A 25,628-nucleotide genomic window follows, 5' to 3' on the forward strand; every position below is an offset into this window, starting at 1 on the left:
GACCAAGCTGGCAAGTGCTTGAACCAGGCGTACGTCCTAAATAACTGAAGGCTGCACTTCACTTTGAAGTCACTGATTTCAGTTTTCACTGTTTCACGTCAGCTTTTGCACAGTAGCCACGTCGTTACGTTGTATGCAGTAGTTGTTTAACATGTTTGTCGAGCACTTGGCAATCATACTTGTTAACAAACATGGGCCGTGCCCATTTAACATGTCGTGAGGTCATCGAACTCTGGCAGCGATTCGCTAACCAGTTGTCTGATAACATTCCTCTGGTTTTGTTGCAGAAATTTTATGGCATTCTCTTCAATGCTCGGAATGCGGTTCAGCAGTACACATGGAGACTAGGTACACATGGAATCTAGGTCCACAACATATTAATATCCTGAAGCATTATTAAACTTTTCGATGCGATTGCAAGCAGGCAAATAGACTCTCGGGAGGCATCGCAGTTGTCATTCAAAGTGGCGTCCCTGCTTGAGAAATCAAAATCAGAGAAGACTTGAAGCCGTTGCAGTCAGCATCGTCAGCTATAAAACAACTACTATATGTTCTGTATATATTCCTCCACATTTTACATTAACAGTTCATGATCTACAAGAGTTCATCCATGAGCTTCCAGAACCATATCTAGTAGTTGGGAATTTTAACGCTCACTCCCGTTATTGGGGAAGCGAGCGCTGTTATTTTAGGGGCGAAATAATTGAAGATTTTATCCTCACAAGTAGTGTGTGTCTTTTAAATACGGAAAAGGCCACATACTGCTCTCCTACCTTCAAGGCAAATGACCTGTTTGGGTTTGTCGTTTACTTCACGTTCTGTTTTTAACGATTTTAAATGGGATGTCATTGACAACCCTTATGGTGGCGATCACTTCCCTATACTGATCACTTTAACATCTCTCTGATGCTGGAGTAGGGCAGGAAATATTTGTAGTGCGTCTTGCAATCGGGAAGTAACACCGAAGCATTTAATCACTATGCAGCACTATTTTTTTTTACTGCATACTGCACCATTTCACACAAGTGGTCGCATCACCACAGGCATTAGCAAAACATTTTGCATGGCATAACATGGACAGTAAATTCCATGTCTTGTCAAGTGAAGCACAAACTGTCATGCAGACATGATAAAAAACGATGTCAAGACTACAAGCTTGTGCAGACAGGAAGGTCACTTGTGCACATAAGCGTACAAACATGGTATGCAACTAGTGCAATGTTCAGTAAGTAGTGCATAATACATAGGCTGAACATTGACCCTGCAGTTCTTAACTGGATCTGTGGATTTCTTCTTGAATTTGTCAGCATTAATGATGCTGATTCCTCTACTGTTCTTGGTGCTCGGGTTCCTTAAGGGTGAGTACTTGTACCCTTACCTTTTATTTATCTTCTATACGGCAGTGAATTGCCATTCTTGTCCGGAATGTACACTGTGTCCTGAGAGTAAAATAAATATCTTTTGCCGAGGAGCATGCCTCGAGGAGGGGGGGAAAGCGAGTGAAAAAAATAGGATGCTAACTGGGCTCCACCCTCCCTGGTAGATTGAAAACTCGGTGCCTATGACATAATGCATTTTACAAAATACAACTGGAAATGTACAAAAATGTGAATGTTGGCCATAGTAGTGCAGTAGTTCCGATGAAAATGGTGCATGGCACCTAATGCAAGTCGCAGTACCTGCAATGATTGCAGCATGAGTAGAAAGTCCTCGTACATATATAGACATGTAAACATCACAGTTGCATCAGTGAGGTGGTGTGCGATTAGATGTTTGATGATGATAGCGAATTATTTTACACAAGGGCATCTCAGCCAAAGAGAACCATGCCACAAGGTGTTTTCATTTGCTCAAGGTGGGGTCAAACACTCGTTTCCCAAGCATTTCACCCTGAATAAACGGAGCACCAGGCCAGGGGAACCTTGTACCCGTTGTATCACCGGTGGGTACATGGAGGTGCGGGGATCGAACCCTGCATCTCCCGCATGTTAGGCGGATGTTCAACCAATAGGCCACCGCTGCGGTCACTAGACGTTTTCACTGAACAGCAAAACATGAAGCACAGTCATGCAGAGCTTTACAAAATCTGCAGGCAACACTGCATGAAAAGCCCCATTACAGCAGGCGTATGGTTTGGACACTAACACCTCTGCGTATTCAGAACGTCAAATGGTAACAAGAAAAATGCAGATACAGACTGACTAGATATTGTACATCTGCGTATTGCACTGTAAAAATGCATCATTAGAAATATGCATAAACATACAGACGAGAATATCACACACCTGCATGTCGCAGAGGGTAAAAAGGTACAGTAACAAAAACTACTAACCTTCTGCGACTTACAGAAGACTATAAAAAACAGAAACAAAAGCTACAAACCTTCTGCGACTTGCACAAGGCTATAAAACAACAAAAACGAACTACAAACCTTCTGCGTCTTGCAGAATGCTATAAAAAACTAACAACTACAAACCTGCGACTTGCAGAAGGCTATAAAGAACTAACAAGAACTTCAAACCTTGTGCAACTTGCAGAAGGCTATAAAAAAAAGTACGAACCTGCGACTTGCAGAAGGCTGTAAAAAACTAACAAGAACTAGAAACTTCCTGCGACTTGCAGAAGGCTCTACAACTAAAAAAAAAAACTGCAAGCCTTCTGTGACTTGCAGAAGGCTGTAAAAAAAAAAGGCTGCACAAACATGACGACAGAAAATTAGTGCGGTGGTGGGTGCATCTGGTAGTGTAGCTTCAGCACCAGGAAGGAGATAGTCACCACGAGCTGTTCGTGCAGGCGCACGGACTCCTTCCTGGTGTTCCGCACTGTTGCCACCAGGTCCAATACAGCGGCTGTTAATTGTCGCCTGTTGGCAGCACTGAGGTGCTGCACATACAAAAAGTGTCGATTGCGAAATCAAGGTCCATTTCTCTTTCATGTTATCTATGACATACTGAAATATGCTAGGCCACGTCCCACAAAAGGTGATCATACAGAGTTAAGCACAGATTTCAAGAGGTGAATATGGCAATATTATGTTGCATGGAGCTGCATCTGCTGTACAAAATGTGGTGCATGCTGTGAGCACATACCTCCAGGAGGCGTGCCTGAAATTCAGCATCCCTTATGTTGCATGCCTCAGCTAGGTTCGCTGTGCATCATGTCTCGCGAAGGAGTTCAGCCACCTCCTCGTCCCGCTGCCTCCTCCGCCGCACCGGACGGCCCGGAACTGGTGGTGAGGGCGGTGGGGGCAGTGCAGTCGGCTGCTGGGTGCCTGCCGTAGGGAAAACAGACTTAATGCGCACTTGCCATACAAAATACAGCACAATGTGCAATAAACAAACTGTTCGGTGCAATGTCGAAGGGAAGAAGAGGAGAGTACATACCTTTCAAAGCTAATAATACTCAATAACTCGTGGGAACAGCGTTGGTCAGATGCTTGAATTGAATAAGATATGCTACCTAGCATAACGCAAGAGGCACCCTCTTCAACCAGATTTTGCACCACCTGTCGAGTGGGATGCAATTCATGGCCTTCTCTGTGCTGTGATGGCTGGGAACATTGGGCTGACGATGCGTGGCATTCTGGGGGAGATACAAAGATCAATTAGCGCACTAAATCAATACTGGAAAGCATACTGGAAAGTATGCTTGCAGTGATTGCCAAGTGGTTGAGATCCGCCTCGCATGCAGGAGGTGCGAGGTTTGATCCCCAGTGCGGCCAGGTACCCACCTGATACAGTGGGTACAAGCTTTCCTCTTTTAATAAACTGCACATCTCCAACCAAAAACTTCAATTTGAAACCCAACGTTTCAAAGCCGGCTCGGCTCCACCATGGATGACTGGGGGCCTCATACAAGCCTAGCAGCAAAACAACAGGGTGGCAGACGGTCAAGTTGGTGATACATGCTTCTGGGAAAATAGTGCAAAAGACGAGGATAGCAAAGAAAGGAAACAACATTACAAGCGCTAGTCCTGTGAAATAGGAGTTGTCTTTTCAGCTCCTAAAAAACTTAAAAGGGTGTGTGCTATGCTGGAAAGAAAGGTTGAAAAACAAAATGAATTCCAAAGTACCTGTGGGATCAAACATAACACTAAGTATGTCCCGTGCTCTGAAGGAGTTGTTTATAAAATACCTTTATCCTGCATCCCCGCAGGGGGCTGTCTGCAGCTTGCAGGCTTTGGTGAGTGGCGACACCACGGGTTCCCGAGCATCCGCAGGGACATTCCCGCATGGGGATGATGGTGAACAGTGCATCACCACGGACCCGAGCACCCGCGCCTAGCCGTGCGTGGCATCGCCGTGTCCGGGGAGAAGGGGATCCTGGTGGTTGAGCCGATGCCAAGAGATGCCGATCACTGAATATACTCAGTCATTTCACATAAAATACTTACATAGAAAGCACTGTTCTGCCTGTAGAATTCGTGACAAAAAGTAGTAGTCATGGACATCAGTTAGTTCTACTCATTTCATATTCCTATATTGCATAGCGCACTCGAAAACTCGCCACGATGTCAGTCTACCTGACTAAAAGCATGAGTTGAAAAATAAGCAGCAGTTGTCATCAACAGCCCATGCTCCACAGTGCTGTACTGCTCTGCTAACCAACCACAGCAGTAAACAAAATCAGCCATAACCTTTTGTTCCACTTCATTAAACAGTTTATGGCTTCAGTGGCTGCCACACCTGTGATTCCATTGTCCAATATATTGCCACCTAGTGTTGCCAGGTGGCGCAAGCTGTCCGCGAAGACGATGAGGTTGCGATCGTGCTTTCGCGGATCGGCCGCCATTACCGTCTCCTCTTGCCGACTCCAGCTGTTGAAGCGTCTCTCCGTGAGAACTCCGTGACAATTTGGTGGAGGTGCTGGGTAAGAGCGCCTCGGTGAGGGTGAGCGCGACTGCCGCTGCGCTCGGGATGGATTGCGCTGGTCCGCAAGGAATTCTTCAATTTCAGGGGGTCGTTCACCTTGACGGGTTCTCGGTGAGTCGGTGCGGAAGCCTTGGATGCCGATGCGTCGGTAATAACAATTTCGATAAAGATGACCTGGCTCTCCGCAGTGAAAACAGAGCGGTCGTCGGTTAGGTGTACGCCAAACGTCGGCCTCTTCGTCGAAGTGTGCAAGAACGGGAGATGTCTGAAGGCGTTGGCGGAGCGAAGAGAAAGCCGTCTCTTGGTCTATTGTCCAAACGAAGGAGGTGTTGCTCCTGGTGAGGCGCGTCAACGGCTCTGCAATCTTTGCGAAGTCCGCAATAAACCGTCGGTAATATGCACAGAGACCCAGAAAACGCTGGACAGCTTTCTTGTCAGTCGGAGTAGGAAAATTGGCGACGGCGGCTGTCTTGTCGGGGTCGGGTCGAACTCCGTCGGCGCTCACAACGTGACCGAGGAACTTGAGCTCTGTGTAACCGAAGTGGCACTTCTGGGGCTTCAGCGTAAGGTCAGCGGAATGGAGGGCTCTGAGGACAGTTCGCAGGCGCACGAGATGCTGTTCAAAAGTTTCTGAAAAAACGACAACGTCGTCCAGGTATACAAGACAACTTTGCCACTTGAGGCCGGTGAGGACAGTGTCCATCATCCGTTGAAACGTCGCTGGCGCAGAGCACAAGCCAAAAGGCAGCACTTTGAATTCATAGAGGCCATCTGGTGTAACGAAGGCAGTTTTTTCGCGGTCCCGTTCGTCCACTTCAATTTGCCAATAACCGCTCTTCAGGTCAATGGATGAAAAGTACTTAGCACGCCGTAATCTGTCCAGGGAGTCATCAATGCGGGGCAACGGGTAGACGTCCTTTTTAGTCACATTGTTTAATTTACGGTAGTCCACGCAGAATCGAAGTGTTCCATCCTTCTTTTTAACAAGGACAACAGGCGAAGACCATGGGCTTTGGGAAGGTTGAACTACACCGTCGTCAATCATCTCCTGAACAAAATTTCTATAGTCAGGTCTCGGGAGAATGTATACAAGATATGGACAGATGAGATGAAGCGTGTGTGTAGGGATGGAAGGCGGTCTTGTAAAGTAATGATGAAACGTTCAGGGAACGTGTATTTTTGTGTGCCGATTCCAAATATGCCGTTTGATTTCACGTGTAACAAGTCCTTGTGCACTTATGAGACATGGTATGTGAATTTTTTGTGAACAGCTTATAAGAAATTTTGCTACAGATAACTCGCCAATATTCATGCCATTAGTTTTTGGAACATCAAGGAATGCAATATAAGGGTTATATTACCATCCTACCTATCATAAAACCTGAGTGACAAGGTTTTTAATTTGCTATTTCAGAAATGGGAATAAAAAATATACTTCACGTTTCTGAAGTGGCAACTTCAAAGCCCTATAACTCTAGTTCTTTGGTAGGCAGGATCATAATTTTACCCTTATTGCGTTCCTTGACACAGCCGCCGCGGTGGCTAAGTGGTTATGGTGCTCGGCTGCTAGCCCGAAAGATGCGGGTTCGATCCCAACCGCGGCGGTCGAATTTCGATGTAGGCGAAATTCTAGACGCCCGTGTACTGTGCGATGTCAGTGCACGTTAAAGAACCCCAGGCGGTCGAAATTTCCGGAGCCCTTCACTGCGGCGTCCCTCATGGCCCGAGTTGTTTTGGGAGGTTAAATCAACATAAACCGAACCATTCCTTGAATATATCTTTAAATGCTGTTGACAAATATTTACATAATATATTGCACAATGAACAAAATCCTCTTTTACAAGAAACCAAATGGTATATTTGGAGTCATCGCACAAAACTGCAGTGTGTTTGCAGAAAATTTGAAGTCGACTTTGTCAATAAAAATTCCACCAGCAGTTATATGTTTGCATGTACAGGGAGACAGTGATAAAAAAAAAGTCAGTCTGAGAACTGCACATACTTTGCTGCTGTCGCAAGCACATCGGCATGCATTTGTACACGCAGCCTTTTTGGGCACTGCCTGGCATTGGAAGCATTCCAAAATGCTCAGCCTCATCAGCTTCCGTAGCTATTATTTTTGAAAGGGCATTAATTTCATCGTCATAAACCTTTTTTGGCTTTCTTTTTGCGATGCCGCTAGGGCCAGCACCACATTCCAATTCCATAACTAACGGCTGTGGAGTCTGCATCACTAGTTGTGGAGCCTGCATTGCTGTCTCCAGCACCAGTGTCCGTGCATGTTGCATCGTCTGCATACATGCTTGCAAAAATCTGCTGTGGTGTTACACTGCCATTGGCACAGTCGTCAGCTGGCAGCGGCTCCAGGTTACCTGAAGTTCTGAAGACATACGAGGAAGCAAAGGTGCTCAACACTAAAGTAAACAATCTGTATGCCTTATGCTTCCTGACAGTATGATTTTGTGATGACCAACCGAACAGCTTCTTGATCGCAGTAGAGTAATAACTGTCCCAAATCTATAGCTATAGCTGTATCATGCAATATAGATGCCACTTCTTCATGACTGCAGTGTAAAAAGGAACAGGTATGAAAATGCACATAAAGGCTTTGAGTGATAAAAGCAGCTTACAGATTAATAACAAAATCTTTACATCACTGTCCAGCATCTTGTAGTTTGAAAAGTAAAACTCGGCATACTTACGGACGGCCAGTCACTGTGTCTCTTAGAAACAGCAGTCGGTCATAAAAAAACCATTTTGCAGCAGCGTCGTCGCCATCAAAACAGTCTTTGTCGTCATCTTCTGCAGGAGCACCACTCCTGAGTGTGGGGTTGCGGGCCTTATACAACCTCCGGAACGTATCTCGTAGGTTCTTCCAGCGGGCCTTCACGTCAGGAACTGCGAAGTGTAGATTATACTTATAACCATGCAAGTGTGCGCTAAACAGAGAATGCTTCAAGCATTAATTAGGAAGCAATGATTACAGTACAAGTCAGACGTTTCATATGGTTCGGAGCCGTAATTAACGCGTTTGTCCGGCCACGCGCAGTTCTCAGTCATGTTCACGATCCACAAACTAAACTCCAGGCTGTCAAGTTCTATGCCGTGACCGCGGGCGATAAGCACGCTACTCGCTGAAAAAGCACTCGCATACCATTCACATTTAAACGAAATGCCAGCAGCCGAAATATTCCATATCTTTGCATTCCACTGAGCATCATGAACCAAACACACTGACATTTCAGTTATGAATATAAATATAGACACATAATTACACAGGATCAACAAACGCCAGCGCACAAAGCGCATGTGTAAGAAGCGACAATGATAGCGGAAGGTTTGCGACTCACCAGTGGACCCAAGGGTCGCTGCGATGCGGCGCCAGGCGACATTCCTGCGCTGCTGCGATTTATAGTGCGTGTAGGACATATCCCACAGCACCCTTTTCTCTTGGACTTCATTAATAAGCCTTAATAAGCATACCTGCCATGGTGAGGGATGCATCGGCTGCTGCTCCGCTGAAAGCCCGCCGGAAGAAAAAAACTTTCGCACGCAAAATGGATCGGAAGGTACACACCCGCAAGGCCTACCATCATTGTCTAGACTCGCACGGCACTTCCGGGCAATGGGCGAAATTTTCTGAAAACCCAGAACCTTGGCGACGCGATGAGTTACAGCGCTTTGGCAGCCCTCAGCCCACGTGCGATGCCATCGCGCGGCGTGTCACCGCGAATTTTTGCCTCATGCGGCTACCGCTTTGGAGGATGTAAAAATGTTAGAACTTCTGTGCAGTGTTTTTATATGTTTCTTTTCCTCTGCTGAATCTAAAAGAATGGCAACCTGAAAACATCTACTTGCAAAAAATGAGCTTCCTCAGTCGGAGGGCGTGGAACACCTCCTTCCCCTTGGTTCCGAACATGCTGAAATGCGATGGTGCATGATCTGTCAAGATGTGCGCAGGCATTGTGGATGCAGTTGCCTTAATTGTGCGGGCCTCAAATGAGGTTAGTTCAACAACCTGGGAAGAGAAATGATTTGGACGCTTTACATTGAAGAGATGATACAGTAAAATTGTGAGGTAAAATCAACTCGTAAACAAACATAAGAAATAAAATAATATCCACACAAAATGTAACAATTTTAAGCACACAACAAGGGAAATGACCGTTTTTTAATATTTTGAGGCCTACAGATTACCAAAAAGGGTGGACAGTGAGCTGTCCTTGTGAATATGCTTGCAATCTAGACCATTGCACTGCTACAATCAAGGTCAACAGCCTTGGCACACAACGGCTAAATGTAGGTTAGCATTTACCGAAGTATCGCAGCAGTGGCCAAGTGGTTGAGCATCCGCCTTGCATGCGTGAGGTGCGGGGTTCGATCCCCAGCACCCCACGCATGCTGGTCTGGTGCTCGGTTTATTTAGGGTGAAATGTTTGGGAAATGGGTCTTTGACCCCACCTTGAGAAGTTGAAAATACCTTGCACCATGGCGCTCTTTGGCCGTAGATGCCCTTGCGCTATAAAAACCCACAATCATCAATCAATCATTTACCAAAGCTTCACTCATATCGTCCGTGCGCTCCGCATCAAAGGCTTGCACAGCCTCTGCTGAACTGAGAGGACTGTCCAATCCTGACGGACAGTTTTCAAATATGTGCACAGGGTTGGCCCTGTCCAGAAGTGCTGCAATACTATCCAAAATTTCTGACTGGGCATGCCGTAATCTATTTAACGAATTCAGCACTGCGCTGAAAATCTGCAAGAAAAATAAAGTCTCAACCTTTGAAAATTTGCTGCAAGTGAAATGGAACTCACCAGGACAGCTCAGACTTGTGCTGCAGCCTGAGCTGTCCAGGAGAAAGGACTGTGAACAAGAATTGGCACACACAGTGCTATGTGTGTGCCAATTCTTGTTCACAGTCCTTTCTCCTGTGATGCACTATAACTCGAAAACATGAACAAACAAGCCAAAGGCTCTCTGTTACGTGTTATGTCTTTTATTTCACATGCCAAAGCACAGTGTATAGCAGTATAAAAGTCATTAAAAGCAAAAAGACATGATACAGCGCCGCAAGTGCAACATTTATGTATTAAAATATTTACAAAGCATTTGAATAGCCACTACCATCACACTGCATACATGGCTGCAATGTTGATAAGCATGCGGCACCACCTGCAAATGGAGCGGCTGAACATTGCCGAGCAATACAGATAATGGCTGTATTCCATGCTTGTATTGTTGTACCATAAAACAACAAACATAAATGTATAACTGTTTTAGCTATGAAAAAAAGACTGAAGAAGTCATGCCAAACCATTGCCTTGCATGTCCTGCCACCTGTACAGTGGTGTGAATGTACTTAATCCTTCAATGCAGTGCCAAATTTGCACCAAAACATGTTTTTCTGAGATAAAATGCCCACTATCTCCCGCTGGTTGCCTATTGAATAAGAAAGCAATCCGAACTGTGCAATGGCTTGGGCCTTCCATGCATGCAAGATCTCTTGTAGAACTTTTGAAGGGGCTAGGATAAAAGCACAATGTGCCTTCGAAGACGACCTCCAGCAACAGTCGTGGAGATGATGAACAGGTCATGATTATACATAGTTCAAACAGAAGGTTACTTTCAAGTGAGGCTACTGGAACCCCCACACAAGCACAGCTACTGCGGCGAAGCAAGTTCAAGACAGGATCAGTAAAGAGATACTGCTAACAGAATTTGTAACTGCCATTTTCAAATAAAAGTTGCATATGCAGAGAAAGGGTGCCCGTGTGCTATCTTGGCCGTGGCAGTCGAATTTCAATGGAGGCGAAATGCTAGACAACCATGTGCTGCATGACATCAGTGCACGTTAAAGAACCCTAGGTGGTCGAAATTACTGGAGCTTTGCACTTGAGCGTTTCACATAGCCGCAGTCACTTTGGGACGTCAAACCCCATAAACCGAACTAACTGGTATACTATGCGACATCAGTTCACATAACGAACCCCAAGTAGCTGAAATGAATCCAGAGCCCTCCCCTATGGTGACTTTTAGCCGATATGCAGCTTATGAGAATTTTAACCCATATATGCCCAAACTTCATAAAATTAAATTTATGTTCAGAGTCGTCCTTTTATTGATAGAAATATTTTTCTCAATACGAACTTTTGAGCCATCTATGCAGACAGCGTAGTGTGGTAGAAACAAATGTACACAGCGTTCTTGAGCTGCCGTAGTGGGCTTCCTATTCTTAAGTTTACTAGTTTGCGTCTACAATCCTAGTACATAACACTGTAGCAGGCGAAGGAAAGAGGTCAGGGTACTAAGCAAATGTGCTATCTGTTGCGTTTAGTAATGTTTGAAACATTTGACGTCAGCTCAAATGTCACATTTCTCATCATATATGGTGGTTTTCCCATTACACTGTGCAAATCTTGTATGCTTTTCTTGCACTCACAATGTTGTCGGTGGGGTTGTCAGCTTGCTACTTTCAGAGAAGACTGGCGGCTCTCTCAGAATGCACACAATGTTACACTTGTGCGGGAAACTTTAGAGGCTCTTGAACATATACTAACGCTCAGTGGTTATGGTGCTCGGCTGCTGACCCAGAAGACACGGGTTCGATCCCGGCTGCAGTGGTCGATTTTTGATGGAGGCTAAATTCTAGAGGCGTGTGTACTATGCGATGTCAGTGCACGTTAAAGAACTCCAAGTGGTCGAAACTTCTGGAGCCCTTCACTACGGTGTTCCTCATAGCCTGAGTCCCCTTGGGACATCAAAACCTCATAAACCATAAATAAAACCAATGGGTACAAGCTTTTACACAATGAACCTTTAAGCTACTGTGCACAAAAAACTGTCCCACATGTAGCACCTCAGGCATATATGGGTTAACCCAACTTATACAATGCTGAAGATGGCACTCCACAGACCTTGCATTATGGCCGCAATCCAGCAGACGCACGCTGCCATGGTACAGCACCGGCAGCACTCGCAAAATACGAACAGAAAATATCCCGTGCTTTGGCAGCTGCCCTGGAGAAGTTGTGTCCAGCAGGAGGCAGCAGGCCAAGCATGGCTGAGCCTCCATCAGCTGCCAGGGTTGAGCGCCACTGCCCTTTGGTTACATTCCCAAAGTGGTCCTCTTGGTCCACATACTGCGCGTCCATGTAGCACTCATCTTCGGTGAGGAAGTTGTGCAATGCGCATGGCGCCAGCACCACAAAATCCGCATCTTCCAGCTTGAGGTTGATAACACGATGGAAAATGCGGAACCGTGAGGCCATCACTCCAAAGGCACTTTCGACGCACCTTTTGCAAATAAATAGCATAGATTAATACATGTTCTGAAAACAGAACTTCAGACGATAATTTACCTTGCCCGGCTCAGGCGATAATTGAAGATTCTTTTCTCTTCATCTTGGCACCTTCCAGAGTAGGGCCTGTGGAAATCGGGTTGAAGCTGAAATCGTCCCCAATAAATACATTGGGTGCAATAATTTTAGAACCGGGAAGCTGCTTGGGGGCTGGCAGGCCAAGAACGCCCTGCTCGAGGCACTTCCCAAACCGGCATGCACTTAGAGTGCCGCCGTCGCTCTGCCGACCATAGCCACCGACATCAACCATAACGAATTTAAGGTTGCTGTCGGCGACTGCCATCAGCACAATGGAGTATGTGCCCTGCAGGTAACCAAAACAATGAGGACTACTGGTGAAACTTAGCAGAGCACAGTTAGTACCTTGTAGTTGTAGTACAGGCTTCCAGAATTGGGTGGAGCCTGTATTTGTACACGTTTTCCATCCACTGCGCCGATGCAGTGGGGGAAATTCCACTTCTGGTGGAAGCCGTTGGCAATCTCTTGCCTCCTTTCAGTTGTTGGCATCTGGAATAAAAATTTGCCATGCCATGATATGCACATTTATGTGCAGAAGTGGTGTAAAAGAGATCAGCTTATCACATGGAGGCGGTGATGGTGGTGGTGGCATTTATAAACTCAAGTGCTAATCGAGATTCCAGCGGTTTCTTGAACTCAGATATCAAGGCAGTAAAGCCAGACTAAACATTTTTCTTGCACCACCTTATGACACTATTCAACTGAATTGTTTAACATTGTATTGTATTGTGTTGTGTATTGTAGTTCATTAACAAACAATGCTATTTTATGAAATCATTTTCAGTGTGTCTTATTATTCACATTTTTTTAAAACGTGAATAGTGATGCAATGCGTAAACACTCATATGAAGCTGCATAGTCTACTGTCACATTCCATAGCAATATTGTAGAATTGAAAACAAAAAAACTGCCATACAAAACTAGACAAAGGTGGAGTAGACAGGACGAGCGTTACATTCAGGTTTCCTACTTGAAAGTCTACGCTTGTCTCTTACTGGCACTGTTTAGTTTGTTTTTATTCAGGCCATGCCCACTGGCCTCTCATCACACGTTCTTGGGAGCCTGGATACAGCTGGAACCACTGACTTATGTCTACAGTCGGTGCATGCCAATTTCCTTACGAAATGAACGATGAAAGCATGGGTCATATAGCCATTACCTCTAAATTAAAAATGCACACATGATAACTAAAGCATGTACAGTCTTTAGGTAGGCATGCAATAAAGCATACCTTTAAGCAGAGAGGTTGCAACACCTTCCACAGGAGCCGACATGTAAAATGAATTATCCCGGCTACAGTGGAGATGCCTACCCTGAAGGCTAAGGCAACCCCCTGCATATGCATCCCCGATGCCAAGTATCTAAAGGCAAAAGTGGAAGAGATGGGGAAAGTTAATGCAAGATTTGTGGCACTGAGCAGTCCCTCCAAATACAGGACTTTCTACACACAAAACAATTCTTTTCCTCACAGCTGTGTCAGTTCAATGAAACAGTTGTGGGCCTACCGAAGCAGTTGCCACAAAAACACTTTTTGCCCCCATATTGTAGCTCAGTCTTACGAATGCCATGTAGCAACAAGGTAAAGGGACACGACCGTTTGTCCGTTCTAGTATGGGCGGCGACTTTCCAGACTTTGGTCCACTACTGATTGCAGGAATGGCAAAATTAGTGTGATGCGAACAAGAATCTGACGCAGACGAACAGACACCCCACGAACTTGCAAGCAGTCAAGCCACTGACTTGAGGGTGATCGCCAGCCTCATTCGTGAAGGGAGCGGCTCACGTGTGAGGTAACGTTTCATCAGTGGACCCTCCACCAGCGCGTGCAGCTGCTCAAAACAATCCGGCGTCATCCGGTAATATTTCCGGAAGTAGTCTGGGTCCCCCGATATCACTAGAGGCATCTGCACATCATGATTATGGGTAGGCTACTTCAGTAAGCAGCAAATATGTGAAAAAGCCCACCAGGCGACATTTAAGAAATTTCAACTTACGGCTGTGTAGAATTCGGATTCTGTGCTTCTATTCTTCCACAGCGGCCGCATCCACCAATGCCTCGGTGTCTGCATGTCTTCCAACAACTTCTCGAGGAGGAAGTACTCCTCGAGCAGCAGAAGCCGGTGGTTTCCACGTTCGAAGCAACCGGGAAGCGCTGGCGTGTCGATGTCTTCTTCACAGACGCTCTCTGGGTGCATGGCAAAGACTATCTTTTTTTTTCAAGGAGGTAGTACTCCTCGAGGATAAGAAGGCACACGCGTTCAGGATTGGAAGCACTAACTCCCGCCATTGCCAAAATGAACGAGCCGGAGATGTCGGATCGGAGACCCTGAGCTAACTTGACCGTTATATCGACGCACTGGTGGGCCGCGCTGTTTTCACGTCCAATGATTTCATTCAGCGCACCAACGTACTTTTTGAATAATTCAGAACTGTTTAATAAGAACATTCAAAATATTTTTTTGTGTCTAAAAGCACGCATGAATACAACACGACCACATTCCATGTTGCATTAATGCCGCGTTTATTCACGGGTTCCATGAGCAGTCATCTAGCAACCCTTCTGTCACACCGAACGAATTCGCAGGTCCTGCGTTGCATGTGAAACGACTGAGCGGCAATCACATTGCGGCGTCAACGGCGGGACCGAATTCGCAGTGCCGGTGTGGCAAAATTCGCAGCATGTGAAACGGGCCTTAGGCTGTACAGCTGGCGTGGGCAGGCCTTGCTTTCAAGTTCCTGTCCTATCCCCTAGTTGGGCTCCATGGTGGGCGGCTGGCACCATGACCGAAAAACTTAATTTTTTATGGCTTCCTTACATTGAAAACCTGGTCGCTCGCTGAAAAGAGGGTGGAACGAGGCAGAAGACTTTTTTCAGAAAAGAAAAGTAACCTTTCCCAATTCCCATGTGATTCATAGCGAAGTGGAACATAAACAGGCAAGAATACGATCCCCTTTCCTTGTGTCAAAGTGCCTGACAGAGACCTTGGGCATTGGATACAAGGTATCAGAAATGGCCAGCAACAATTTATTGCTCAAACTGCGCGACAATGTCCAACACTATGCTCTCAAACCTAGTGTCCATAGGGGAAATCTCTGTCTCACTGACTTCTCTTCGATCACTGAACACTGTCCGAGGCGTAATATCTGAAACTGATTTTGTACACATCACCGGAAAAGAAATGCTCGAAAGGCTCAGCGACCAAGACATCATAGATGTCCACCGAATCAAGATCCGGAAGGGCAATAAGGAAATAGGCACAAAACACTTGATCCTTATGTTCAACACCAGCACATTACCCGACAAAATCGACGTGGGATATTTGAAATTAAACAACATACATACCAAACCCTCGCAGATGTTTAATTTGTCAAAGGTTCGGCCACTGCTCAAAGTTGCTGCCGTAGCAAAACTTGTGCAAAATCTGCTTCGAAGGATCATCATTCTGATGAATATGACGCAGCCCCACGCAGCGCAAACTCTGAATGAGACCATGCTGCATACTCCAGGGCTTGTTTGTCTTGGAAGAAAGAGAAAGAGATAATCATCATAAAGACAAAGGAAAACATTTCATTTAAAGAAGCGAGAAGGCGTTTGGAGCTTACAAACACATTCTCTTTCACAGCAAAACAAAACTTCGCTTATGTGGTGCGCAGGGGCGTAGCACCACACAGCACGCCGGCACCTGCCGAGGCCACTTCCACCGAGCCTATGGCAGGGCCATCCACGTCCCAGGCAAGGACAGCGAAGGCTGCTCTGCCACCCCCAAAGCAGGGAGTGCTGGCACATGGGTCGGCGTTCCGAAGGACTCCCCCCCCCCCCGTTGGGGGAGGCATGAAACTAACAACCGTGACTTTGCGGTCCTTTAGCACCTCTGGCGAGGTGATGGATGTAACTCCCAGTCCGCCCGCTTTGCAGCGTCGGAACAGCTCTGTTGAGCGGAAAAGACAGAGCCCTCACAACTGGCCCAGAACATAAGTAAACACCTTAGTGTTCTCACCTTAAAGCATAAATATGGCTTTCTTAGTTCAGTGGAACTGTAGAGGTCTGTTAAAGAATAACAGTGGCATAACAGGTATTTTAGGGCCAGTGTTTCCCGTAGCCTTATGTCTTCAGGAAACCAATCTAGGTCCAAAACGTATAAATATCCTGAAACATTATAAAGCATTTAGACGCAATTGTGAGCAAGCAAATAGACTCTCGCAAGGCATCAGGATTATCATTCAAAGCGGCGTCCCTGCTTGATAAATCGAAATCAAAACAAAACTTGGAGCCGTTGCGGTCAGCATTGCCACCTATAAAACAATTACTGTCTGTTCTGTATATGTTCGTCTACATTTTACATTAACAGCTCATGATCTACAAGAACTCATCGATGAACTTCCAGAACCATATTTAGTAGTTGGGGATTTTAACGCTCACGCCCCTTTTTGGAAAGCGAGCGATGTGACTACAGGGGCCAAATAATTGAAGATTCTTTCGTCACAAATAATTTGTCTTTTAAATACGGAAAAGGCCACATACTGCTCCCCTACCTCGGGGAATATGACTTGTTTGGATTTGTCATTTACTTCACATTATGTTTTTAACGATTTTAAATGGTATGTCGTTGACAACCCTTATGGTAGCGATCACCTCCCTATACTGATCACTTTAACATCTCCACTGGAAATAATGTCAACAAAACCGTGACGCTGGAAGCTGCATCTAGCAGACTGGCAACTTTTTAGGGCAAAAGCCACTTTACAAAATATAGATTTAGAAAATCTGAACATTGATCAGGTAAGCGAAAAGTTCACCAAATATATCATAACTGCTGCTGAGTTAGCTATTCCACAGTCTTCTGGAGTGGTGCGACAAAACCAGAAAATGTGGTGGACAAAAGACTGCAAGGCAGCAAAAAAAAAGTAAAGCTTGGGGTAAATTTCGCTGGTATCTGACGCATGAGAAAATCTTAAAAAGGCAAAAGCTAAAGCTCGGTACGTCCGTCGCAGTGCCGAGAAAGCCTCATGGCAGAGTTATGTTTCATGCGAAAAACAGGGACCTTGGGATCATTAGCCGAAGGCCATAGCCACTGAGCCACCGTAGCGGGTTTGTTTTTGTCAATCCCTCGGTCACTTTTTTAGGGTGGTGGATATTCAAGGCTCCTTAATCGAGTTGGAGCCACTTTGTCCTCGCAGCCTTCCTAATCTCATGCACCTTCCTAATGCCTCCTGCCTTTTTGTTTCCCTTTGGCATCCACTCAGTTACCCAAAGGGACCATCAGATATGTTTCCTTTTAATTACGAGCCCTGCCCGTTTCCTCTCTTTGAATTCAGCTAGGGTATCAGTAACTTACATTTGTTCTCTTACCCACTTTACGCTCCTCCTGCTAAAGGTTAAATTGACGTCAGTGGGAAAAGTCCAGCCTTGTGCTTTTGTTTCTCTGCACATTGCCAAGAATGCAAGTTCAGTGAAATGTTTGCTTCAATAAAGTTTTTATTCCATAAAGTGTTTGTACAATAAAAGAAATGATGATTTATTGCATTCTGTAGCTTTTGTACGAAACATGTGTGCTCCTTTGCTGTTTTTAGCTCGCACTTTACAATCTTTAGAATTCTCAATGCCATGTGCTGAATAAATACAAAGGGTTTTTGTTCCGACAACAAAAATTCATGTATTTTGCTGGTTCTCAAGGGCGGGCAAAAACCACTTAAAGTAAGAATCTTCCAGGACGGGAATAGCCTGCTGGAGAAAAGTGTCGTCTCTGCTAACAGGAACACTGAGACTTTGTTTCCTAGAATAAACAAAGAAAAAACACTCCTTCGCGTTAAGTAGATACATGAGGATTTGCACCTGTGTGTGGTGTCTGTGGAACTTCTTGAGCATCAGCTGGCCTCCAGTGCACTGTAAATACTCAACAGCACTGTTTCCTGACGCATCTAGAATGTCCTTATCTCTGCACTTATGCGGGCATTTAATCTCTAGCAAGCAGGTCTCCTTGGATGTTTAAAAAATACCATCAGGACTTCCACAAAGCCATGGTTGCTCAGGATGGAGGGGCAGGCCCACCTGAAAAGAGAGCCCAGCAGTTCACCAATTGTTTGAATTCATAGCATTGGATCCTGCCTACTTTATAGAGGCCTCTGAACAATACTTGACCACTTTGTCAAAAAGGCGCCCTTTATTTGCTTATGACTGAAGTTACACAATATCTAAGCAAGGATGAAATGTTTGCTCCCCTCAGTGACTTCAACACCATGATGTTGCTCGAAGTCTCTCCTTGCTTGTGGCTTCATCTGCAGCCCTAAAACAAAGCAACACTCGAAAACAGAGCAGTAATGTCTTTTACATACCATATGATGTAGCTTCTGAAGAAAAATGCCTCTTCTGCAGTATGCTAGCAAGGACCTGTTCCGGACATCGTCAGGTACGAAAAATGGAGTGTGCCACCTGGAAGCATGTACAGAACCAAACAAGTAGGGAGTACAGTGTACAAGGTCATGCAGCATGTCCAACACAACGCAGCGGTAAAAGCAGGGGGACCCGGCCCACGGGTCAGCACCCCGCAGGACTTCCCTACAACGGGGAAGGCCTGAAATGGAGAACTCTGGAGTTATGGTATTACTGGGGCGCTGTGTCGTCAATATCGCGCTGCAGTTTTTCTTTTTCCTGTAGTGCATGTGTAAGCAACCGTTTCGCCGCTTTGTATTGGTACCTAAACTGGAAATTAGATTTTTATAAACATAAAGGGACAAAGTTTACATGCGTGGGACCCGTGAATATGTGAATTTTCCCCGTAGTGTGTAATTGAAAGCACAGTAAACAGTGGTGGATTTACTGAAAGAATTTCGTCTGTCGAGCCCAGCCTGAACGTCCAAGCAACTACACAGTGAGCCTCTTTATGACTCCCGCGGTAGCCAGGTGTTTCCAGCTGAATTCAGGTTGTTTATAATGTTAGGGCAGTTTCGTGCATGACCTTGCTTTTTCTGCAGTACTTTAAGTTTTTGGCCGTTTTTCCTGCCGGTACTGTGGCACAATCGCTGAACTAATTGCCCACTCCCACCTTTCTGTTCACTTCTTGCAAAGTACCTTGACGCATGGCACTGCATGTAACTGACTAAGTATTGCAAGTGCCCATTTTTAATGTGCCACTGTTTCCCTATTTCCAGACTATACTAGCCATTTTATTAAAAACAGGCCACCTACAATGTTCTCACCTTTTCACATACTTGAATATTTAAGTGCAATTGATTCGCCTTTCACTTAGGTGTTGCAACAAATGCAAAAGAGCGAGGCCGAAATCATTTGTTCGGAGATTGTTGACGATGCCCTGCAAGCAGGAGTCGCAATTTCACAGTGGAGGCGTATTGATGCAGCCGTCATGCAAACCGCTGCATATGCTTGAAGTGTCGGGCATCTTTTCGACTGTACGCATAGCGCCAAAAAACCACTTGCAACAGCTGACAGCCGAGGAAAGGGATTTTTAGAGAGCAGCCTTCCCTGTCCCCGCCTGGGGTGTGGATGGCCCTCTCTAAGGCTCGGTATAATGAAACACACATCCGTAGCTTCGCGGTCCTCCAGCACCTCTGGTGAGGTCATGGGTATACCTCTCACTCCGCCTGCTTTGCAGCGATGGAACAGCTCTCTCGAGTGAAAAAAAGACAGAGCCCTGATAACGGACCCAGAATAGTAAATTCCTTCCGTTCCATTTCTACCCAAAAACACAAACGTGGCTTTTGTGGTTCAATGGACCTGTCTAGTTCTATTCAGGAATTACAGTGACAACACGTATTCTATGGTCAATGTTGCCTCTAGCTTTGTGCCTTCAGAAGACTAATCTTGGCCCGCAACATGTGAATATCTTAAAACACTATAAAACCTTTCGATGCGATCGCGAGTAGGCAGACTCAGGAGGCGTCGCAATTGTATTCAAAGTGGCCTCCCTGCTCAAGAAACCAAACTTAATACAAAACTTGAGGCAGTTTCGGTTAGTGCCGTTACCTACAAACCAATAACAATATGCTGTGTATATCTTCCCCCACACATCACATTAACAATACAAGATTTAGAAGGCGTGATTAATTAACTGCCAGAGCCATATCAGGTAAATGGGGATTTTAATGCTCACCCCCTTTTTTGGGGAAGTGAACGCTGTGACTCTAGGGGCCAAATAATCGAAGATTTTATCCTCACAAATAATGTCTGTCTTTTAAATGTGGGAAAAGCCACATATTGTTGGCCAAACTCAGCAAAAATGAGCTTCCTTGATTTAGCTTTCGTATCACCATCTCTTTTTAACGATTTTACATGGGATGTATTAAATGACCCTATGGGAAGTGACCATTGTCATCAGGCTCTCATCTTCAACTCCAGTCATCCCCACAAGATCATGGCGCTGGAAAATTCACCTCACCGACTGGTCACTTGTTACAGAAAGTGCCACTCTAGAAAAGAAATTTCTGAAGACTTCAGCATAGGTGAAATTGATGAAAGGTTTACTACATGCATAATATCGGCTGCAACACTTGCTATACCACAAACGACAGGACTCATACGAGGAAACACGAGGTATGGTGGACACAAGAATAAACATTGACAAAAAAACAGCAAAACAAAGCATGGGGCACCCTCCGTCGGTACCCCACTGCAGAGAACTTACCTTTAAGAGGGCCAAAGCGAAGGTACGGTACGTGCGCAGGAATGCAGATAAAACCTCATGGCAGAAATATGTGTCCTCAATAAGTATTTCAATACGCTCAAAGAAAATGTGGGAAAAAGTTCGTAAATTCACTGGTGACCATACTCCTTTTACACTTCCGCTGTTGACAACACCCGGTACACAAACATCGTAAGAAGAACAGGTCAATTTATTGGGGAGCACTTTTCTGAAGTCTCAAGGTCATCCAACTACACAAACACATTCCAGAAACACTAAGCTGTATCTGAAAATCAAAAACTTCCATTTAGAGCAGGCATGCATGAAGACTACAACGAACCCATCACACTGCAAGAATTAAATAGGTTATTATGTACTTTCCATTTATATGTTTTATACGTACGTTTTAAAATTTAAATTGTTTTTCTAATCTGCGACATGGGAACGAAAAAAGCACGCATGCGCCATATATGCGAATATCCGAGAAATGTCCGGCAACGGACATCCGCAATTGGACGTCCATCGGCGAGACAAACGTATACCTTTGGACGCCTATTGGATGGCCGACGGACGTCCGCTGGCCGTTTCTAGATGTTCAGCGGATGTCCGGAACATCCGAAATGGACCTCCATCGGCTGTGCAATGGTACCTGTGGTTGCTTGGGAAGCGCCTTCGGATGCTTAGGATCTTAAATGAACTGCGTGTGTAGCTGCACTACACAACCACAAAGTGCACAAAACATCAGTAAAAATTACAGTGCTGAAAACGAAACTGAACAACCAAAAAAGTCCAATTCATAGCAGTCAACAGGCCACTTGCTGTCTATCTGGTGTGATGTCTTCCCGGCATGCCTCAGGCATCCATGATGGATGAAGTGAAAAGCAGCCAGCTTTCCCTCTAGTGTACAATAAGAAACATGTTTTTCCTAGACTGCATCCATTTCATCATCGCTACGCAACACGATGTTTCCGCGACTTTCTGTTTCCGGTTTTCACGGTACCCTGCCCAGCGCTATTTGGTCTTTATTATCCGGTGCTCTGTTCGGAAGTGTGTGAACTGCTTGCAGAATCTGTTCTGTTGCGTGCGCCGGAATGTGAGAGGCTGCGTGCTTTTGAATGCGAACAAAAAGCAATAGGGAAGCGCAGGCGGTCCTACACTGCAGGCTTCAAACTTCAAGTGGCAAAATATGCTGAGGAACACGGCAATTCGGGATGCAGCGCGCAACTTCGACGTCGACGAAAAGCGTGTTTGCTGCAGGTGTACGCAAATGCAAGACCTCGCCAAGACTACCTGAACCCGGAAGGCTTTCCGTGGGAAACTGCAAGCTCCACAGACACGTGTGATGTTTGCCATTTTCAGGTTCGTGCACGATATAGATAAGAAGTTGTATGTGATTCCTGCAAAGGCTGTTACGAATTTCAACCTGAAAAACAACACAGACTTCAATACGCGGTCTGTGTATACCGCGTTCTGGAGAGATCCGCTGGACGGAAAGGACAGCGGTCACTAGAGCGCCCAAGTCCTGATGCTAGGAAGTAATGGCTGAGCTTTGTGCACCTTAATTGCATGAGATTTTGCCATGAGAACTGGGTTACTATAATATATGTGTGTGTATGTCTGAATTTCTCACTGCAGAGTCTGAGAAAGAAATCCAGGAAAGGATGGAAAAAATGACTTGTGATGCCAAAAACTCCAGATTCACATGATTCGTCAAGTGAGACATGTGAAGAGGAAACAGCAGCCCAAAAGAAGAAGGTGTGCTTGTATTGTGCAGTATTATATCTTGTTTTATTGTGCAATCTCATGAAATTTTACCTGCGATGTGTTGTAGTGTATGCTTGTTGCAGCACATCCTGTGTTTTTTGTTTTTTCGTTCTTTAGAAGCAAAGGCGAACTCTGCTGGCATACAAAAAAAGCAGAGTATGAGACCATACTAAAAAAAAAACATGGACAATGCCAGAAGCAAAACACTGGTAGCTCAAAGCTGCGACAGCCGCCAAGTGGTAAGCAGTACGCCTGCTTAGCTATAAGCTGCCTTATAATTATCAGAAACCATTAATTGTCACAGATTAAATCTGAAACCGTGAATAATTCTTTATAGGCCAAGAAGCGAGCACGTCGTGCATCCATGGAGTCTCCGTCTGAAAGTGAAGATTCACTTTGCGCGGGAAGTGAGCTACGGGAAGCTATAAACCAGAAAAACTTCTGGAAGAAAAGGGTGAAAGAGCTAGAGCAGGAGAGATTATTTCTTCGGGAACAAGTCACGAGCCTGGAGTGGTGCCTGGAGAGAAAGATTTTTCAATGAATGATGCTTCGCTTCCATTTTACTTTGACAATTTACTACTTCAGTGCTTTTCATTATTGCATTTGCAGAAATGTGCAATTTAATGCAGTGGACACAAAACTGGACGGAGCCATGCAAGCAGCTGGCGAGAATGCAGCAGGTCTGGTGCAGTTTCAGCCTATCTTAATGATCTTTCACTCGGCTATCATGGGCACATATATGTCAGCCTTTCATGGAAATTGTGGCTAGCGTGATGATGTTACGATGTTGGAAATGCACTGTTCTGTGTCTTCCCTTTCTCTTCTGTCATCTCCTTTGCACTGTTGCTAACAGTATGTTTCGGCAACTAACCCAAGCTTTCACTCAAGTACCTGCTGAGAATTTTTTCGCACAAAGAAAAACGTGAAATGTTTTAACATATTCCGCCATTTTAAGGCTAAGTCTGCTCAATATTTTTGTCGCAGAATTATCTTCCAGTGTCCCGGAACATATGCTGCCACCTTCAGAGCAGGCCACAGCTGTTTGCACACGTAAGTACCCTATGCCTGCTTGAGTCACGAAAGCTAGCATTTCAAATATAGCAGGCTTATATTAACTGCAATGTGGTTCAACTGCAGAACCTACAGCCGTTGCAAGTACTTCACAGGATCAAGAGAAGGCTGCATGCTGTAAGTTTTTCTTATGCTACAATTTCTACTACAAAACATGACCTTTCATAACGACAAAATTCTATCCATCGCAGCTTCAAACCAAGCAGAAGATGCACAGCTGCCTCATTTACGTAAGTTTATTACTTCATATAGCATTTTATCGCTCAACACCTCAAAGAACAACGTTTAAAAATTCATTTGTAATTTCAGCAGCAAGGGAGGACTTCAACTATCTGGATGATGGATCTATGAGTGGCAGTACTTTTTGTTTCGGCTTCCAGAAATCATTCCTAGCAATGATATCTTTGCGAACGATGTGCATAGGTTATAAGCATGCATTTGCCTTTTTCTTTTTGTTCTCTCCTTCTGTTAAAGGTATTTATCGTCTCTCAGTTTTTTACATGAGAAATTCTGTAAGGCAGAAAAGGAAGGTGAACACTACAGTATGCGCTCCTTTTATTTTGAGCTGCATTCCGTGTCGCATGGTGAAAGCTTGTTTGTCATGTGCTTGCTTTTGTTGTCATATTTTTGTGCTAAAGGCACAATCTAAACTGTACCCTATGTTTCTCCTGTCCAAAGACATAATCATTAGTGCAGCTGAGGCTGCAAAAATACTGCAGAATAAAAAAGGCCCCTTAGTATGTAAAGATGCTGCCCACGCCATATGGGGTCCTGAAACCCTGGCAGTCCGCAGCGTGAGAGGGGTTGTCACATCCACAAAGAAGGCTTCGGGCGAAGAGCCCAAGCAACCCCTTACTCCAGAGAAGATTGGGGTCTCGTAGGTATGTTTCAGCCAAAGTTTTCAGCTAGTTGCTGCATCTTCATCGCAGTGCTTTCATTTTGGAAGAACATACAACCAGATATAACATCTGCACATTGCACGTCATCAAAATAATGAAGGTATAAGTAACTGTGAGAGATAGAGAAGCCCTTTAATGAAATGCAGAAAATTTTGCCCACGATATGCTACTCTGCATGGGGAAGGAATTGGGAAGAGAGACCCAGAAAATGGTAAAGTAGAAGTATAAAATGCTAAAAGGAAGGGAGACAAAATTGGTCATTGATTTTTTTACTGATGTGCAACAGTGGGTAATGTTAGTGAATATTGAATGAAGTGCGCGATCCTATTATAGGCTGACAAAGTTCACTGCGTGAAAAGTCCACGAGGGTAACATAACTATAAACTGTGCTGTACTGTACAGATATGTGTTTACCTGGGAAACTTGTTTTGCACCGTGTAAAGTGACACTGATTATTCATTATACAAATAGCTTGGTCTACCATAAATGACGCACATGAATTTTAACAGTTGGCTTAAGTTCTTTAGTTATTATAGCAAGTTGGGAATTATGTGCACTATGCCCCTGCAATCACCTGCTGGATCCTACTGTGTCACACCCCTCCTTCCTTTCATATGGCAGCTTTCTCTGCAGCACCTTATTAACAGTTGTAAATACTTTTTTGCAGCTAAGGTCAAGCACTAGGGTTTACAAAAGGGCGTGGACCTGGACCCCGTTGTAAAAAACATCAAAAGAATCCTCAGCGAGAAGATTCAAGATGTAAAATCCAAGAGGAAGGATATGCAGTGAACTGTCCATTCACTTGACAATAAACATGTTAAACTGCACAATACAAGTAGATGTTCTTGCCCAGTCCTGCTGTTGAGAACATGTAATGCATTAGTACGTGTCAAAGCAGCAATTGGGAACCTTGTCCAATGGGCTGTGTTTGCTCGGCAGTCTCGGATGAGCAGAACTGGCATGTTGGTTTAGCTTAGGTTCCTTAAAATCTGCGTGAAGGAACTAGAA

At 45.0% G+C, this 25,628-nt stretch overlaps 1 long non-coding RNA gene and 1 pseudogene across 4 annotated transcripts; one reads left to right on the plus strand and one right to left on the minus strand.

Moving 5' to 3' along the window:
• Positions 1–1,655: 1,655 nt before the first annotated feature.
• LOC144119945 (uncharacterized) lies at positions 1,656–14,445 on the minus strand (annotated as a pseudogene). The gene is made up of 3 exons (XR_013312416.1): positions 14,245–14,445; positions 13,482–13,691; positions 1,656–12,739 (listed from the first exon to the last, which is right to left on the minus strand). The product of XR_013312416.1 is annotated as an uncharacterized LOC144119945 (transcript).
• A 2,836-nt stretch (positions 14,446–17,281) lies between these two features.
• Positions 17,282–25,428, plus strand: LOC144121689 (uncharacterized). Of its 3 annotated transcripts, none has more exons than XR_013312667.1 (7): positions 17,282–22,641; positions 22,768–22,889; positions 22,988–23,330; positions 23,635–23,700; positions 23,788–23,838; positions 23,913–23,951; positions 25,288–25,428. It is a non-coding gene; the product is annotated as an uncharacterized LOC144121689 (long non-coding RNA). The 3 variants fall into 3 exon arrangements; XR_013312669.1 differs by having other exon boundaries at positions 22,771–22,889; XR_013312668.1 differs by lacking the exon at positions 25,288–25,428 and adding an exon at positions 24,034–25,267.
• The last annotated feature ends 200 nt before the right edge of the window (positions 25,429–25,628 follow it).

The sequence above is a fragment of the Amblyomma americanum genome, chromosome 2 (assembly GCF_052857255.1).
Source record: "Amblyomma americanum isolate KBUSLIRL-KWMA chromosome 2, ASM5285725v1, whole genome shotgun sequence".
NCBI lineage: Eukaryota > Metazoa > Arthropoda > Arachnida > Ixodida > Ixodidae > Amblyomma > Amblyomma americanum.